General features: G+C 35.5%; 1 pseudogene; it reads left to right on the forward strand.

The window, feature by feature from the left end:
• Nucleotides 1-640: 640 nt before the first annotated feature.
• Nucleotides 641-5611, forward strand: LOC113285833 (annotated as a pseudogene).
• The last annotated feature ends 208 nt before the right edge of the window (nucleotides 5612-5819 follow it).

Raw genomic sequence — 5819 nt, forward strand, 5'->3', positions numbered from 1 at the left:
GAATCTCATTAGATAAGGAAACAAGTTTGTATCACAATCAATTAGGATTTAGAGTTTTCCCTAAATATGTAATCCTGTAGATATTCTACATGTAATATTGATAGTATAAATATATACATTCTTGTCTCTCCTTGAAATCCAAGGAAGAACAAAAACACATAAGTTTCTTTACCTTGATAAGAGGAGGATAAGATCAACAGCTAAAGGAGGATAAGACCTATGTAGGACGCTACTAAGAAAATCCAGACTCGATCACTCGATGGAAATAGTATGCACTAGAACATTGCTTGACGCACTCCATGACAAAATTGAGTCTAGAGATCTCCCAACCTAAACGCGAACCTCCTAGAAATTCTAGAAACGGACATAAGTTTAAATGAAGAAAGACTAAAACATCTAAATATCCAACACTGGTCAAAGCCCGATTAAGTGTTAGTACCGAACGGCTGCCAACTCAAGTCCCGAGTACGTAAGCACAAGTGTACAATATTTTCATAGAACCAGCAGTTTTAGACGAAACGACTATATAACTGTTGTGAACTGGACCTCAAATTTACCTATATAATTATATAATTATTATAATTAAGTACTCTTCCTTCCTCTCCGAGTTACTCCGTGCATCTCCATTTTAATACATTTCAAGTCACCTATAAATGGCCAATGACGAGGTAGTTCTTCTGGATTTCTGGGAAAGCCCTTTTGGCATGAGAGCGAGGATTGCTTTGGCTGAGAAAGGGATCAAATATGAATACCAAGAAGAAAATCTTGCAGACAAGAGTCCGTTGCTTTTGAAAATGAATCCAGTTCACAAGAAAATTCCTGTTTTGATCCACAACGGAAAACCGGTTTGCGAGTCCCCTAATTATAGTTCAATACATCGACGAAGTTTGGCATGACAAGTCTCCTTTACTGCCTTCTGATCCTTACCAGCGTGCCCAGGCGAGGTTTTAGACCGACTCTGTCGACAAGAAGGTATATATTTTCTTCTCTTTTTGTCTAACGAAATATTCATTCTAAATCTTATTAGAGGCAGGCATGTGTCGGAATCGTACCTTGGTGGAAGACCAACTGAAAAAACATGGGTAATTATCCAAAAAATAATTAGTAAGATATTTAGTTTTTACGCTTTTACTTTTAAACTTAAATAAGAGAAATCGTTCTTTTTTTTTTAATTTCTTAAAAGAAATCGAAAAATTGTAAATATTCAGAAAATGGACTATATAACCAAAAATGTATGTTTTCTGGGTCAAATGGACGGGTAAGCTTTCCATCTGGGTCAAATGATCAAAAGAATCTTTTAATGGGAAGAGACGTTACTGCCCTTCTTCATCTTCTTCAAATGACCAAAAGAATCATTTCTTCTTGTCTTCTTCGCCCGAACACAAATCAGATCTGAAAAAAGTGTAAAACAAGCTCTTCTCCATCTCCGCCATCACCACCGTGGAAAATCAAACTCTCTCTTCAAAAAAATTTCATCACCACCACAAGCACCACCACCAATTATCTCCAAAACCCATCTTCAACTGCTCTCCACCGAATCCATTGAGTTATTCTTCTGCTATCGATATTCTCTTTCTTCACCACCACCGTCATCAACTATAACCACATCTACCACCACCACCACCATCGACAATACTACAACCACCACCATCAGCATCTACATCAAACTACAACCAACACCACCACCTTCCTCCACCACCGCAACCATCAACAATACTACAACCACCAACATCAACATCTACAGCAACTACAACCAACACCACCACCTTCCTCCACCACCGCAAACATCAACATCATCGTCAAACACCGACAAACCCTAATTAAATGGAGAGTTCTCAAATTCATTCAAACCAAAATTAGGGTTTTCTCTTCCATCAACTTCACTGGTAAGTTTCTCGATCCTAATTCTTTTTCATGATTTTATTATCAGAACTCATCAATTTCACGCGAATTGATGTTAACTACCTTAATGTTCTGAAATGAATCATTTTTATGAGTGAAATTTCATTCTTTTTTTTTTCTTCTTGTGTAAATCTAGCTTAAAACATGATTTAAAATGGTTTGGATTAAACTGGTTTCATCTTGGTTTAAGTTTTGTAAAATACAATTTAAAATTCATTGAATTTTGTTTGTATGTAACTAGTTTCATCTAGGTTAAGCTTATGTAAAATCTAGTCTGAAATTGATTGAATTTGGTTTGGATGAAATTTGTTTACACATTGATATACCTCAATTTTCATCAGAATACCCTTGGTGAAACCAGTTTCATCTAGTTGTGGACCGTAATATATTTGTTTTTTTGTCAAAATATGCAGGATGAAACCCAGTTTCATATAACTTACATATTGATATACCTTAATTTCGTAAGAACACTCAGGATGAAACCAATTTCATCTAGTTGTAAACTGTAATATAATTTTATTTTCGTTAAAATATGCAGGATGAAAACTAGTTTCATATAGTTTATTCATTGATATACCATTTTCGTTAGAATACCCTTGGTGAAACCAGTTTCATCTAGTTGTGGACTGTAATATATTTGTTTTTTTGTCAAAATATGCAGGATGAAACCCAGTTTCATATAACTTACATATTGATATACCTTAATTTCGTAAGAATACGAAGGATGAAACCAATTTCATCTAGTTGTAAACTGTAATATAATTTTATTTTCGTTAAAATATGCAGAATGAAAACTAGTTTCATATAATTATAGACTATGATATAATTGTATTTTCATCGGAATATGCTGGATGAAATCAGTTTCATCTCGTTTTGAAGCGTGGTATACCTGGATGTTCATTACTAGATTACTTAATGTGTTACCCACATGCCATATTACACAGGAAATGTCAACACCATTTCAGTAAATTGCCCTATGTCCTTTCAATATTTCAATTTTATGTTTTACAATTGAGGGCAACTGAAATGAGGGCACCCCCTCTGTACATGTTCTTTTCTTCCTTAAATGGTGATTGTATTTCCTTTTAATTTCCTCTAGGCCCTTCCAGTTGGAAAAGGATTGCTTGGGTGTCGAGTTGTCTCTAAAGGATGAGCTGCAGCTGGTTATGAAGTAGTTGCAGGGGTGATGCTGAAATGAGATTGTTGTGATGTCGAGGATATGAAACTGATGTTGTTGCAGTTAAATGTAATGGCTTGGAGGTGCTTGTACTGGAGTTTGGTTGCAGCTGCAGTTGTTGGATCTGGTGGCAGTAATGGAGCTAATGGGTACTGGTGGTGTTGTTTTGATGATGGAGAAACTAGTTCTAGTGAAGTGTTAGGTGGACTGGTTGGTATTGCAATGGAATGATGTAAGAGATGACATTACAGATGTGCAGGTGATGGCAGTTGTGGTTGGCATGAGGCAGAGATGAAGGATCTGCAATGGATTACGTACTCTGTTTTTTACTCTGTTTCACTTACTCTGTTTTTTGCTCTGTTTCACACACTCTGTTTTGCTCTGTTTCACGCATTCTGTTTTTTGCTCTGTTTTAATTCGTAAAACAGAGCAATTAATTCTGTTTTTTTTTTGTACTCTGTTTTTATTTGATCTGCAATGAATTACGTACTCTGTTTTTATTTGATTACTTTGTTCTTCTCCAACCCAGTAAATATTTGAAGAAGATAGGGACATATTGGTCTGTTCCAATTAATTCATAAAAAATATTCTGGGTGAAATAACCAAATTGGTTATTTAAATAGTATATTTCTGATTTTTGGCTATATAAACAGTATCTAAACCTAGAAATCTATTTCACCCAGGAATTCTTGCTTTTGGTCTTTTTGACCAATTTTGTGGTGAATATTTTAGAAATAAAATTAATAAAATTTAAAAATTCTACGTATATATATTTCGATTTGAAAAATAAGTCACAAATTTAATGAATCTATTCGGCTACAATAGTTAACTCAGTGTAAATCGTGGGTTAAGTAATGAATTCAACTAGGAACAAAAAAAATCTTATTTTTGCAGCGTATATAAACACATGTGGATAACAAATCTAAATAGACCTTGCATAAGTTTTTACACTAATGTTACGCACACCGTGAATTCTCCACCGAGAATTTACCGACACTCACAGCCCCGAGATCCCATCAGGAGAAAAAGGGAGGTGGGTTTTTGTTTTTCAGTGGGTCCCACCATTTTTTGTGTCTTGCGGGGATATCACCGTAAAAAAATCACGGTAAATTTAGACTTATTGAAGTTTTTAACACCAACTATTGGAGATGTTTTCATCATGTGTCAGTCTTTATTTATGGATGTGCGATCGCAGATAATCTCAATCCTGCTTTTCGTGAAACTGTATTTCAATAGGAGTCATTCTATTTAAATCGAGGAAAAAAAACATCTCCAACTATACATTTATTTCTATTAGTTGGAATTTTTTAACAATATATTTTAAAACTAGTTATTTGAACTTTTTCATAGGTTAAGTCCTATGGGTTAGATATCTAACTGCTATATTGGTCATCCACGTCAGTTAGGGCAACCTCCTAAGTCCTATGGGATGGCTAATCTAGCAGTTAGATTAGAAGACCACGTCAGCGGGACCACCATCTAGCGTTGAACGGTTCAGCGCTTTAAATCTCAGATGTTGGATCAAAAAATTTTCTATCAGCGGTGAATGGTTCAGTGTTTTGGTTATTTTTTGAGCGATGAACGGTTCAGCTTTTGAAACTAGTTGCTAGTTGAACTGCGAGCAAATGTTAGGAGAGAGAAGCAGCAGGTACAAGTGTTAACTTTTTTTCCACACTTATTTTTTGATTTGCAACACTTTTTGGCCAATCTAGCCATCGGACTTAGCCTAACAAGAGGATGACTTAGGGATGCCGGACGTGTATGTGACAGTTATGCATGTTGCCTTACATTTCAAATTCTTGTCGAAGAAGAATTTTCAATTTAAAGTAGATAAATCTTATGTGGCTGAATATATATTAAAATTGAGGATGTCCCGTAATAGATGCTCTAATAGGCTGACACCTCATCATTTTCCGATTGATATGAAGTACTCCTTTTCTTTGTGCAATGTGTACGTGATGCCTATACGCAACAGTTTTAATGCGTAGGAAAATAGAACACGTATGAAAATAAAACCATAAATATATGTCGTGTTAATTAGCAATCCACTACATAAGTTTGCTTGGTGATTATATATTGATTGCTTGGTGATCAGATATATGATTGTGGGAGGAGGGTATATATGAACAAAGAAGACGACCAAGAAAGGGCAAAAGTGGAGCTCATCGAGTGCTTAAAAGTTTTGGAATCAGAACTGGGAGATTAGCCATATTTTGGTGGTGAGAAATTTGGTTTTGTCGATATTGTTTTTGTCCCTAACTACAGTTGGTTCCACACCTACGAGACTTTTGGAAAGTTCAGTGTAGAGGAAGAATGTCCAAAGCTCATGGCATGGGTGAAAAGATGCATGGAGAGGGAGAGTGTTTCAAAGACGCTCCCCGACCCTCAAAAAGTTTATGATTTCTCTTTGGTTCTCAGGGAAAAGTTTGGGGTTAAGTAGTTGGTTATTGTTCAAAGTGTCTTCAACCATATCAGTGTCCATGACTCCATGTATCATACTGTTGAATAAGACGGAGTTTCCTGTAAGTTTCGTGTTGTATGCTTAATCAATTAGTACTGCTAAAATTGGTATGTAATATTATGTATGTACTTTCTTACTTGATAAATAAGTAAACATATGTATGATAGTTTGGGAGTGTTTATACAGTACTATCTGTATTGTGGCATTAGTACCTAAAACAGCTATACTTGTGCGTATACTTGTGCATTTTATGGTTGAAGAGATGCACGAGTCTGTATC

This window comes from Papaver somniferum, chromosome 6 (assembly GCF_003573695.1).
Source record: "Papaver somniferum cultivar HN1 chromosome 6, ASM357369v1, whole genome shotgun sequence".
NCBI classification, from domain to species: Eukaryota; Viridiplantae; Streptophyta; class Magnoliopsida; order Ranunculales; family Papaveraceae; genus Papaver; species Papaver somniferum.